Here is a 14,591-nt window from a genome sequence, read left to right on the forward strand (position 1 = left end):
TGCCTGACCTAGATGCATTACTGTGATATCCTGGTATGGCTCACAAAACAGGCACAAAACCATACAAAATAATGTTGCACTGATTCAACAGCTTTTTGTCCAGCCCTACTTTTCTATTAGTGCAGAATTGTGCAGAATTCATTCCTCTGATTTTCAGCAATTTTATAAAGCATCTTAATAATATCATTTAGGGCCAAAGTTACTACAACCCAGTAAAGAACCACCAAAAAAATCCTCAGGTTTTCATATCTTCTGATGTGAAAAACCATCACTATTATCAGTTACCAAAAAGAAGGCAAAAGTGAACACCAATGTTTACATGATTCATACAAGGAGAAGGCTGATTATAGAATGTGAAATAATACAGCTTTTTCACAAAGAAAGCAATCCAAATTGACTCTGTATCAGAGGGGAAGCAACAACAGAAATGACATGGACTGATATTTCAAGATTCAAAACACACTGCTGGGAAGGTTTTAAACAAAACTACATGCAATATACTTTCATTTCTATTAAGTCATGATTAAGCAAATTTGATTAGTTATAGGGAAGTATTTTATCCTATCATCAATGTAGAATGTGTTTCTGGAAATGCCAGTGGTCTCTTTAAACAAATGTCAAACAGACAACACTCTTAATCTGAGTTTGTTCATCTTAAGATCTGCCAGGCCTTTTTTCCAAGTCTTGTTCCATGAAGAAAATAGCTGTTTCTTCAGAGATTTAGAGTGGAAAGTCATAAAAAGTCATACCTATGTCTTAAGCAGAGAGACAAAAGCTTTCCCCTTCCTTCAAAAGCTATTTATTGACAGGAGAACCAAGCTGATAGGTATATTTGACAACACATGGCCATTAAATTGATAGATTTATTTGTTTTAGATATCAGAATTAAAAGTACAGTATATTTGGATGCTAGCAATGTACTGTGCATATTTGGTTGGATCTGCATACAAAAGAAAGCAACTCTGTATTTATATAGGAAAGAAGGGGGGGGGGGAAATCTGTATATCTGTGTATACTTCTGCATTCCCATTTGTTGACAAAAAAAAGTAACATATAAGCTTTGTCGAAATAAAATGCCCCAAGAGATCAAGCAGACAGACTGAATGGTTTCAGCATCCGAAAGACTACTGGAACAATGAACAAAAATGCCTCCTCAGTCATGCTGGAAGGCATAGAGATTTTCAAAGAGAACTCCTCTCTAGGAATATAGGGTCTCCACTGGAAGCTGACCAGAGAATCACATTGGAGGACCTACAGATTTGTAGAATGAACATATTAATTAAATCCACGAATAATCAAATCTGCAAAAGTCAAAACCTAAAATATGGGGAGGAGGGCCAGCTGCAGTACTTCCGTAATACTAACATTACTTCAGAATTGTTTTCAACACTGTTTACATTCCCAGGAAAAGTGCTGTCTGCTATATAATTTTTTTTAAAGGTAAACGTAAAGGTTTCCCCTGACGTTAAGTCCAGTCATGTCTGACTCTGGGGGTTGGTGCTCATCTCCATTTCTAAACCAAAGAGTCGGCGTTGTCCGTAGACACCTCCAAGGTCACGTGGCCGGCATGACTGCATGGAGCGCCGTTACCTTCCTGCTGGAGCGGTACCTATTGATCTACTCACATTGGCATGTTTTCGAACTGCTAGGTTGGCAGGAGCTGGAGCTAACAGCGGCCGCTCCCGCCGCTCCTGGGGTTTGAACCTGGGACCTTGCGGTCTCCGGCTCAGTGCTTCGCCACCAGGGCTCCTAATTTGCCACCGGGACTCCTAATATAATTTTTATTTTTTATTTTTTAGAAACGTTATATTTCTAGGTGTAAGTTAAAAGTTGTTTAATGAACTGTTAACTCTTTTAAATATTATATGCTGTCTTGTATTCCTAAAGACCTACGGGCAGGAATGCTGTTTTTAAAAGTGTGTGGGTTTTCAACAGGAAGTTTTGTAAAAGAAAATCTATCCAGTGCACTAGTATGTAAGCAAATACTAACAAACCATAAAACTTTTAGAAAAGTTCCCAATCAAAATTTAAAGCCTGCTAGTAGATGAATATTTCCAACAAATATAATGTAACAGGAGGAAAACTAAAGAATTTCAAGAAAATTTGGTCTTTGGCATTTAAGATTTTAAGATGGTAGAAGGAATATATTTTGTAAATGATGCATGTTTATTGTGTGTTATAAATCTGTGTGTCAGTTCATGACGTAGGCTGGTTAAATGGCTGGGATTCCTGGGAATTGTAGGCCAAAACACCTGGAGACCCACAGGTTGAGAATTACTGCCTTAGACAGTCTAAATCACTCTTCCCATACTGCCTTGTGACCCACCCACTCACCCCCCGCCCCACTCCAAGCCAAATATTCAAGAAATGGGTGATTTGGAGATGGCAGCCTCCCTCTCCCAGTATACTACTGGCGATTTATTTTCCTCACTACAGTGGTGTTTCCTTCTTTCCACCATGGCTATTGGCAGACCAGCAGGATCCTGGCCAAGGTTTTCTTTTGACGAATATCTCTTTTAGGCATGTAACACAAATCCATGTATGTTGAGTGAGATTCCCAAAAAAGCAGCCATAGGTTACAGCCATACCTTATGATATACAAAGATGAAAACAACCCTCTTATTAAAATAATATTAACACCACATGACTTGCTGTTTCAATCTTTCAGATTATTGGGGGCTTAAAACAAAAATATATTTGCTTCCCATTTTTCATATTCAAAGTGCCCTCATTCAAGGTTTTCCTACATTTTCACTCGTGGGAAAACACACAGCATGTTGTTCCTACTATTATTCAAACAAGCAACTCAAGACTATACATTCTGAAGTGGATCGGGCAGTCCACCATGTAAAGAGAAAAGAGTTGTTCATTGGCAGCATTTGATTGTAGTGTACAGATCTGGGATTGCTTATATTCAATTCAAATGCATGCAACACCCATTTAATTAGACCTTTCATCTTGTTGATGCACGTGCAAAGCATGTTTCCTCGCTCATGCTCTACTGCTCTGGATCAAACCACTATCATTAGGGAAACATGTAATCTGGGCAAAAAGCCAAATTGCAAAGGAAACAGCACAAAGAAATAGCGTTTTCAGTTAAAAGTTCCAAAAATACAACTCAGTTTGCTTTGTAAATAGTCTTTACATTTTCACACTTTATGATTATAGATTTCTTTGGAAATCTATAATCATAAATCTTCTGCCTTCTTATTGTTTTCTATATACTTGACAAGTTATAGAATAAAATCAATGAGTCTCAAAGCCAGTGGTCTTGAAGATAGAGATGATGCTTTGCAAGAAGTCATTTCTAATGTTCAGTCCTCAGGGTTTGAGATAACAAAAATTAGGGTGCATCTACAGAGTAGAATGAATGTAGTTTGACGCCATCTTACCTGTCATGGTTCAATGCTAAGAGAGCATGAGACTTGTAGTTTGGTGAGGCGCCAGCACTATGGCAGAAAAGGTTAAACACCCTGTAAATCTATCACCCCCATAATTCCATAGCATTGAGTAATGGCAGTTAAAGTTATGACAAAGTGCATTAATTATATAGTATAGATAGTCCCTGAGTTACAAACTTCCAACTTACAAACAACTTATAGTTAAGAATGGGGGCGAGACAACAGGAAGCAAGAGAACACTATCCCTAGGAAGGGAAAATCATTCCTATAAGAGTTATCATGGGAAAAAATGTTTCCACTGAAGCTTTGTCACCAATCTTTGTTTCCATAAAATCCAATTATCACAGGGACAGAAAGTGAGGTGAAGTCTTCTAAACAGGGGCACAGACAGCAAAACAAACACCACAGGGGTGTTAATCCATCCTTATGCTATCCAAATACAGTAGAGTCTCGCTTATTCAATGTAAACGGGCAGGCAGAACGTTGGATAAGCGAATATGTTGGATAATAAGGAGGGATTAAGGAAAAGCCTATTAAACATCAAATTAGGTTATGATTTTACAAATTAAGCACCAAAACATCATGTTATACAACAAATTTGACAGAAAAAGTAGTTCAATAAGCAGTAATGCTATGTAGTAATTACCATATTTACGAATTTAGCACCAAAATATCACGATAGTTTGAAAACATTTACTACAAAAATGCATTGGATAATCCAGAACGTTGGATAAGCAAGTGTTGGATAAGTGAGACTCTACTGTACATATATTTGGCTGGAGTTACACTTAAAAATACATAAATGACTTACATACAAACTCAGCTTAAGAATAAACCTACAACCTATCTTGTTCGGAACTTGGGGATTGTCTGTATTTAAATTAGACTGATGAAAACACGTTTCATGCTATTCATATAATGCAAACCTTACGTTTAAAAAAATCATAATCTTATAACATTAGATGTCACAGCAATGTACAGCTAAGAGTATCTCATAAAAGGTGCATTTTAACAGGGATACAATTATTTCAGGAGCCATTTTGGATTTTTACATTTCAAATGGACAAAACACCACTAAAATGGTCTGGTTTATACAACTAAATTTTAACTTTTAATATTCAGTGGTATAGTGGTTTGAGCACCGGACTATGACTCTAGGGACCAGAGTTCAAATATCTGCTTAGCCATGAGACCATCAGGGTGACCTTGGGTAAGTCACATTCTCTCAGCCTCTGAGGAAGGCAGTGGGCAAAGCTCTCTTGCTTGCCAAGAAAACCCTATAATAGGTTAACTTTAGTGTTATCGTAAGTTGAAAATGACTTGAACGCACACAACAAAAACAACACGAACTGCCCAATTCACTTTGCACTCTTTCCTGAAATAAACTGCAACCGAGTACAATTGTCATTTTCAGACTTAGAATTCTAAATATCTTCTGAATATTAGAATATTAATTTTCCCTCAAAGTTTCGTCAAAATTGATTAAATCCCATGAATCCTAAAGAAAATTTGCTTTGTTATGAAGCTCTTGTCAGAATTCTACCCTTGGTTTTAATGCCTCACTCAGGTGAAAGCAAATTTGGAATCAGCCAATTAAAATGAGGACACATTAATAAAGCTAAAAAAATTGGAAAATCTTTTGTATGGAAAGTATTGTAAATATCATTTGTGTGTAATAGTTATCCCTCCACCATGCACGGATGGAGCCACGCCTGGAAATTGAGTGGATTGGTGTAAGTGGTTAATACAAGCAAGTGCCACATTTATGCAGTACATTCTAGCAATTTTTATACAGCTAGACACTCCCTTCCCCCTCCCATTTCTTTTGTTCTCTTCCATTTCATCTTTAATGGTTACCATTGTGTTCTCGTCTTTCTTCCTCAATGTATTCTTCCACTGTTTTGTAATGGGATTGCATTCCCATATGCCACACACCCTCCATTTCCCCATTACACTCTTCTGAAATCCCACCTGTTCTCAAATACCTATTAAATTATGCCCCACTTAGCATTTTTCTCTTTTTTGTGCATAAAATATTAAATGATTCTGGAGGGGCAGGATTTTGCTATTCTGTGCAGAAAACAGCATTGAACTGCAAACAGCCAGCATTCATATGCATTTCTGTGTAAATAAATAATCGTCATAACACCCTGTTGAAAATGCAAAAGGCATTCAGAATAGCAGAACATAATTACCAAGCCTGGAATCCAGCCAGATCACCGCAGCTGACATTCCTGTTCAAGTGAGATCTTTGAAAGTGCAGTGATTAGTTACAATGCTTTACATAATTAAATGAGACTATAAGTGAACGTTCAAAGTGGAATTTAGAAATATCTGTCACCAATTCATTATCAACCAGAAATGCAAAATGGTGCCATTTTAGTGATTTATCTTTAGTAGTACTAGGGCCAGCAACCAAAAATACATGAACTGGAGCCATTGTTTAAGCATGTGAGGAAGGTGGGAGACAAACACAGCATTTCAAAAAATACGACACTTCCTCCTGCAATTTGGGAGCTGCAGTAAAAAGCAGTAAACCAAGAAACTTATTCCACTATTCCATCAATTCAGCAAAAGATTGGCACAGTAATTACTAGAAATAGCCTCTATTCAGTGAAATCCCAGAGACAAACTGTTCTGGGTTTTTTTTTTTTCAACCACCAGGGAAAACCAAATAATCTCGCACAGTTTTAAATTTCTAACATGTTTTCATCAATACACTTTAAATACTGATTATAAGTGTATGACATAAACTTCAAAAATGCATTCAGATTGGTATTATTTAAGAGATTATGGTTAGATATTAATGTATTATTAATGGATGGAAGCACATAAAGTAATTAATTAGGCATTGCTAATGTGTGTAAGTATATCACATTTTCTGCTTAAATATTGAAGAACATTTTAGCAGCTAAGTAATATTTATTAATGAAAACGGTGAGTAATCATTTAGGCAAGAGGGCCAAACCAGAATGAAAAACAATCATTAAAAGCCAGGCAGAAAATGTTAGGCAAGGCTGCTCTTTTTCCTGTAGAAATACTGTAGAAAAATGTCAGGGTTACTGGTGCTGCCATAACCCCTCTCCACGATGCATGAACATTATTTTTGTGACCATTGTGCTAGAAAAGTGGCTACCACTCACTTCCCAAGATGTGTCTTGGAAGGCTAGCTTTATTATTTCCTCATCATTTGAATTACACTGAAACAGGTCTTTTTTCACAGTGGTGCACATATCCTTGGGTCTCCCTTCCATAGCAGAAAACAATCATTTCTTTTGCAGCTTTTGTTCTGAGAGGAATTAATGGTATCTTGGAAGCCATTTGAAACCCTCTTAATATATTTAGGGGGTTATACATATTTTGCAGGATTTGATTTTCTCTTTGTTACTACCTCTTATTTGTTGCTGTTTCACTGTTCTGTGTTGTATTTTTTCCACTTTTGGTCAGAAGTCACCTCAGGGAGCTTTCACATGAAATGGTAGAATATAGCTTCACCATATATCAGAAATAACTTGAAGGCACAGAGCAGTGACAAATTTAGAATAATCAAAATGATTCTTTCAAATTATAGAGAAATGCATTTTTGCCTGAAACTACCACATCTATTTCTGGAAAGTGCTGGGTGAACATTAAACATTCTTCAAGTCACCTTACTTGATAACCTTTTACATATACAAAACATGGGAAAGGGCTTCTCTATGGCTGGCCCCTGGTGGCACAGTGCGTTAAAGCGCTGAACTGCTGAACTTGCGGACCAAAAGGTGGCAGGTTCAAATCCCGGGAGCGGAATGAGCGCCCGCTGTTAGCCCCAGCTCCTGCCAACCTAGCAGTTTGAAAACATGCCAATGTGAGTAGACCAATAGGTACCGCTAAGGCGGGAAAGTAACGGCGCTCCATGCAGTCATGCCAGCCACATGACCTTGGAGGTGTCTACGGACAACGCCGGCTCTTCGGCTTAGAAATGGAGATGAGCACCAACCCCCAGAGTCGGTTATGACTGGACTTAACGTCAGGGGAAAACCTTTACCTTATGGCTGTTCCAAGACTCTCAAACACCCTTTACTAGGAAGACTATATTGGATGTCATCTAACTGTCCATTTATTGACAAGGAAAGGAAGGAAAGGAAGAAAATCTTAAATGAAATGGATGAAACACCTGACCTTTCTACATAAAATCCCTGTTTTAATGTATATTTTCAGCTACAATGTATATCCACCAAAGACACTGAAGAACCAGTGCAGGCCTGAGGAAGCTGCATTGAATCGGATGGACAAAAACAGATAGTGTAGGATTGTATTCTGCTCTTAGACTGTACAGATTTTATTTGGCTACACACTAGTATCTTATAATGGTTACAACTTTTATAAATGTTGTGACATCTTGTTATAACCAACTAGCTTGCAGATTTGTTCCAGAAATTTCTCAAAATTGATTGAAATCGTTGACTTAAAACACAATGCTAATACAGGCTGCTCAAAATTCCCTCTCCCTCAATAGGTCTTACTTCATGTTAAGTTTTCATATACAAAGATTTATCTTTTTCTTTCCCCACCCCCTTTGTCAATTTCAGTAATAATTTAACTTGCTTTAAAACCAAACCACCATTTCCTTGGAAACTGATATGTTAAAAATATAAACAATTGCCAGACCACAGAGAGACGGAGAAAGTCTAGTAAACTAGAGCTTATTAGGAAAAAGTATGCATAATAGGTGACCTCCAGCTGGACTATGATAAACGTTATCATCTGCCAGCCATATCTCTACCCAAGCTTTTGGAAAGGCACTGCCAGTCAAATTAGAGAGTCCTGGGTTTAGATGTGATTGATGATCAGATTCAGTATAAGGAAATTTCACATATTGGCAGACGTTCTCTAGGTATAAGTCTAGTCTAAAACAGTTGAACATTAGACTGCATGTCACTATCATCATAAAGGTCTAGGCTTCAAACACACACTAGGACTATACTTTCTTTGGCTATATAGTCTTTTAACCAAGTTGATATTGTTGCACTCTAGCCTTGGGGCACCCTTTTAACCCAGCACACACTAGAGCCCAGTAGTACTAACTACAACCGTTTATTAAGAAAAGCAGGTATTTTCCAAAAGAGCAATAAAAAAGCAGTTATAAAACAATAGTAGTCCATATATAAAAGTACAGGAATCCAAAAATGGCAAAGTACATGAAATCAAGGAAGTCAAGATCACATGCATAAATCCATAAGCATTAAAGCAGGAACTTTTTCCAAGGCAAAACTCTTCAAGGTACATAGGTAACCCAGGAAACTTGAATCATGAACTTGCGAACTAAACAGGAACTTGAATTGTTTGGCATCCTTGTCGACTCTGAGACACCAAGTCAACATCACTCAATTTAAGCCCAAACCCGACCAAGACGCCATGAGATCATGTCTCACACACCTGCTGGATTTCAAGGTCTTTCCACAGAGTCTGTCTGACCGCCTAATTAATCTATCTTTCACTCCCTCCTGACGAAGACCTAATCTGATATCGCAGGAAAACTCCCCATCAGTTGAAAGCCGATTCTCATGAGAAATGGACTTTTCCCCTGTTGCTAAGGAACGGACATTGGAAGTCAAAACATCCTCCTCTGTCTCATTTTCTACTGCTTGAACTAAGACCTGCAATTCGCCCTGATCACACACAGACTCCTCAATAGGAAACCCATCATCCCTCTTGTTCTCTGAGAAATCCCCAACATCTTGCTGAGCCCTAACAGTTATGGAGTGAAGTGTTATTGAAGAAAAGTACAGCATCCTTCCCATTTATAATGTCTTCTGAAAGCAAGCTGATTAATAAATAAATAGATGTTTACATACTGTTAGAAGGACAGCTCCTGAAGCCTCAGAGCAGCCACTGGGGGGAGCGGCGCAATTGTGTGTATATAACAATCATGTCTAGTATAGTGGTGGAATCCCCAAAGGCTTACAATTTAGGGAGATTTATATAGGGAAATACAGTCCGAGTAGTCTACTCTAATACTCAATAGCTTATTGTACTTACCCTATAACACGGACTCCAGTTTTTCATGCTCTCTGCTTGTATGTCAACATACATTTGTCAAGTGTGATATTCTATTCAACATGTATTAGATAATCAGTAATGACAGATTCCTAAATTGAGAACGCACATAAAGGGTACAAAGGTTTCTGCTGACGTTGTCTTATAGTGACGTATTCAGTAGCATACTGCCTCTGAGTCTTATTTAGCCTTCTTGGTAAACAAACATATTTTTAATAAATTGTCAGATCTCCTTTAAAGCCATCTATGGCAAAATAAATCACCCCATCTCATAGTAAATTCACACATAAACAAAATGGAGCTGAGAAAAGTTGCTTATGGACTATAACTCCTAAAGTCTAGCAACTACCATGGCTGTAGTACAAAAAAACTATTTCAATTACTGATCAAAGTGTTTGGTTGGTAATCTAATTGTCTCTGTTTCATTATTTTTCTTTTCTTTTCAAAATAGGCAGGGTTCACTCATATATTCTGGCCTAATTTTGCATTTCCAAGGAAATGTTCAAGCCCAAATAATTGTGTTCCAAAATCCAGTTCAAAAATCACACAGAGAAGCTAGACGTTTCCACTTGCTTTTGTTTGGTAAAATGAGGCACTTTATAATATCACTCATCATTCATTATATAGTAGGAAAGTGAACTATATCATTTACTAATAATAGTAAAAGAAGTCATTTTACATTAGCCCAAACCTGCTACCCCACTCCCAATACACTAGATTTTTCACCCCAAATGCCAAAATCTAGTATACATTTTCGTTTCTAGGACACAACTGTTTCTGTTGGAAAGTCTCCAGCAAGCAACGGCTGATGGCTCTTGGACTGGCATAGGCTCATAGATAGCCACTTTCATAGCCCTAGTCTATTGCACTATTTGTTCAGTTTGCAACAACTTTGACTAGGTTAGAAATGCCTTCTTTCCTTCCAACCATGCCTTCTTTCTTCCACTATGTTCTCTCTTTTTCTTTTTGTTCACTTTCTCTTTCTTTCTGTCTTTATCTCTATCATTCAGTCTTCCAATCCTTAACAGGCCTCATAAATGTTTCTTTGTCTGCTCTTAGGGTTAACACAGTTTAGTTCTTCAAATCCAGGCAACCAAATGTGTATACCACTGGCGCATTAAGCAAATCATTTGATGAGTTTTGTAAGGCTGACCACCAGTATGCATAAATACACTCTTTGAGTTTAATTTAAATGCCATCCTTCTCCTGGAATGGGAAACACAAGATTTTCTTTAGGTTTTTGCATGCAATGCAAAGGCACATAATGTGCAGCCAAAGAAAATTTGTAATATCTAAGTATTCTAATTCTGAGGAAAGGAATCTCAATTTTGCAGTCCAAGAGCCAACTCCTTATATGAAATCTTCATCCCACTGTCGTCAGGAAGATGCACAAGGTAACACAGGAGGCCCTCAAAGTCAGCTAAGGTTTGGTTGATAGCAAAATCCATGGATGCTCAAGTCCCATTATACACAGAGGTGTAGTAAAAGTACAAGAAAGCATAAGAATCTGTAAAATGGCAGAAAGCTACACAGGGGATGTTTACACATCAGCGTAATGTTCAGCATGCAGAAAAGTCAATTGTTTGCTTTTTTGTGCCCTCCCCCAAATATGTATTTCCAAAATATAGTTGGTTGAATCCATGAATAAAGTACGGGTGAATATGAAGGACTGACTGTATTGACAATAGTCTCTACCAAATTAGATTTGGCTCAATGGTCCAAGAAGTCCATCATCTGAAAGTTTTCATTTAGTTACAGGCTGGTTGTCAAATGTTTTTATGAATTTGCAAGGACTGAATTTGGTTTTAAACTTTTCTTCCCTAGTCTCTTCCTTCTACTGTTCAACTTATGATGCTTATTTATTTTAAACATTCCCCTTCAGCTTCATACCCTGCAGCTATAGTGTCTGCATACCATTAAAAAAATAAACTAACTCTCAGAGCAACAGGGATTTTGAATATTTTAATTATAAGTAAGAACAAAAACAACTTGCAGTATTTTGTATGTGTGTGCCTTTAAGTTGCCTATCAACTTATGGAGACCCTACAAATTTCAGTCTCCTTAGGTAAGGAATATTCAGAGGTTGCTTTGCCAATTCCGTTCTACAGCACATGATATTCATTAGTGGTCTCCCCTTCAAGTAGTGATCAAAGCTGATCCTGCTTAGTGTGCAGAGCCAGATGGGATCTATTGCCAATAGGATATGTTGTATTTTATTCTACACACACACACACACACACACACACACAGAGTATGGTGCATAGACTTCTTCCCCTTTTCTCTTGTATCTGTCTCAAACCAAGGTCTCAGAAAGATAATTGTAGATGACACTTCATCCCAGGCAAAGTTCAAGTATTCCATGTCAGGCCAAGATGAAGAAAATTCAACTCTTCTCAACAGACACATACAGCCATCATGTGGACCTATTCAGTGCTAACTTCAGAACAATATGTTAATTTTCTTAGCTATCAGTTAAGTCAATCAAGCATCTATCAATAAAAAGGCAAGTGTAAGAGTGAAATTGGTTGACAGGAACAAGGAGAATGTAAAACCTTATGAACTGTGAGAAGAGGATCACACTGTCCTCTACAAGACTTATGTCCTAGCTCTAAGATGATCAAAGCTGAAAGATTTTTCTGGTGACTGAATAATTTTTACTATCAAGTTTTTACACAAATGCAATTTTATTCTTACTGAAGAACCAACACTTTACCATAGCAAAATTTGCCAGTGTTGTATTGGCCCTATTTAAAATTATGAAAATACAAAAAACTATGATTAAGCTCAGCAAACTAGCCCCGCTCTACTTAAGAAAAATATGAATGAGGACATTTCTAAAATCTAACACCAAGCAAATAGATAAAAGCCATGGACGAATCAGTTTAGCTATGATACTGAACCTACAGTTTTATCCATATCTGTTATTTCATCATTCAGATACAAAAGTGAATCATGCTTGACAAAAATTGATCAATACAGGTGGGCAACAGGAGTAGGAACCAATTTTCTGCATATTGTCCAGTCCACACCTAGGATTTAAATTGTATATTAATGCTTTTATGTCAGTCTGCTTTGAGTCCCCTTTGGGGAGATAAAGCAGGGCATAAATAAATACAACAACAACAACAACAACAACAACAACAACAACAACAAGATAAAGCCACATCTGCTTTTTTTCACTGCAAATCTTTTAATGGCCTAAAGATAAATGCTCATTCCACCCATGGCCAGCAGCCATGCAAATGACAAAAAGTCCAGGCAGCTATCAAACTAACTTTCTACATAGGGATTCCTGTCTTTTCCATAAGTTTACAGTAACAGTCATGATGTTAGTCAGCTAAGAGTACACCAACAGAAAGATTTGGCTACTGTTGCTGATGTACAGAATTGTCACCCACATTGCATCATGTTCTGTAATCCTGAAAATATCCCTGGAGGTTTTATCTATCATGTGTTAAGCCAGATAATATTTAACAAAAAAAATCATTTTTCTATTATGAATGTGCATATATGGTCAAACTAATATGTAGTCAACTTTCTTACTACACTGTATCATAGCTACCTAAATTATCCTGGAAAATGGAAGCAAACATTTCAGAATCTATGGTAAAATGGTAATCTTAGCCTTCTTTTCTTGATTTTGCTGCCAACATAACAATATGAGTAAATTTCATAACAAGGCCTGCACATTTTTGTAAATACTGAAAAACCAGAGTTGCAGGTCTATAACTCAATTTATTAATTTCCAGAAGGGTAAGGCTGGGTTAACAAAGGCTATCATTTACAGCTATTAAATCTTTAAATTGTTCTGCTTTGTAAGCATAGTAGGAAACAGCAAAGTATCATAATAATGTCATAGGAATAATGTCATAAGAAAACAAAATTTAAGATTTACTCAATAATTTTACTCTGATTAAATGAAATGAAGGAAAATCTAAGGGGTGTATCCATTTCATATCTTTTGTTCTGAATGTTTATATTCTGTAGGCACATAAAATAAAATTACTTTTAATTAATATATAAATCAAATGGCTGCTTTAATTTAAGTTTTCAAATGGGCCTCCAAACAGCTGTAAAGAAAATTCAAACTAACATAAAATCCTCATTAAATCAGTCGGTGCTTGCAAATTTTCCAGATTTCTATGCTAGCATCACATCAACATTCAGAAAACCCCATACTGATAAAAAATAACCAAGCTGATATCATACTGCCCACATCTCAATGCCTGGATAGCGGTGAAAAATGGCAGGAAAAATCCCATTGCTTGGGGGATATAATTTTGATAAAAATAGACACATATCCCTTTCCTAATCTGCCCTTCTGTTGAAGTTATCCAGAAACCTAAGATTTTTTTCCAAGGGATGATTTACAGTTTAAAGGGTTTTGATCATAAACCAAAAATAAGTACAGTACTCAAAAATGTACAAAGAATCTAAACATGGGGCATCCATCTGCCCCATCTCTGATTGTCCCTATACTTTCTATGACCCTGCTGATTCTTGCACAAGCTTCCCTCTGCATATGCAGTATCTATGGCCAGGTTTTAAAGATAATGTTGTGTTTTATCTGTTTATTTATACTTATGTTGTTTATATTGTTTTAACTCTTGGATTGTATTTTAACCTGTGTTATTGTTTTGGCTTGTCCCTGTGTGAGCCGCCCCGAGTCCCTTCGGGGAGATGGTGGCAGGATATAAGAATTAACTTGTTGTTGTTGTTGTTGTTGTTGTTGTTGTTGTTGCTGTTGTTGTTGTTACAGGTATGCTGCAACTTGTAAGTGTGCACTGTGGGCATTTCTGTTTGTAAAACAAGTTCTGTTTGTAACTGTAGAAAACATTTAGGTCCGCTTACCAAGTTGAGAAAGAGCATTGAATCCTGATATCCTCACCAATAAATATCTTCATTGATGCATCTATCATCAGAAACCATAGAAAAAAATGAACAATTGAAATCCAATTTTTAGCCCAAACTATAGTAGACTACTGAATCATTGTCAACGTAAAACTTAACCATGACCCTACTCTAATTAGAACTAGCAGCTGGATTTAATTCAATGACAGCTTTCATCATTGGTTCCAAGATATGATTTGAAAGCATATAGAACATTGAACTTAATGAAGCTAGTTTCATTAAAGTCCAAATAAATTTCCA

General features: G+C 36.9%; 1 protein-coding gene across 14 annotated transcripts in view; it reads right to left on the reverse strand.

The window, feature by feature from the left end:
• zmynd11 (zinc finger MYND-type containing 11) overlaps positions 1-14,591 on the reverse strand; it is a 96,539-nt gene that overhangs the window by 69,033 nt on the left and 12,915 nt on the right. For 4 of the 14 annotated variants that reach the window (XM_008112297.3, XM_008112295.3, XM_016994239.2 and 1 more), the window contains exon 2: positions 14,292-14,352. The exons of the other annotated variants lie outside the window; for them this stretch is intronic. The gene's annotated coding sequence lies outside the window, so the exon portion shown is untranslated. The remainder of the gene's footprint in view (positions 1-14,291; positions 14,353-14,591) is intronic. 14 annotated transcript variants of the gene reach the window in all.

The sequence above is a fragment of the Anolis carolinensis genome, chromosome 6 (assembly GCF_035594765.1).
Source record: "Anolis carolinensis isolate JA03-04 chromosome 6, rAnoCar3.1.pri, whole genome shotgun sequence".
NCBI classification, from domain to species: Eukaryota; Metazoa; Chordata; class Lepidosauria; order Squamata; family Dactyloidae; genus Anolis; species Anolis carolinensis.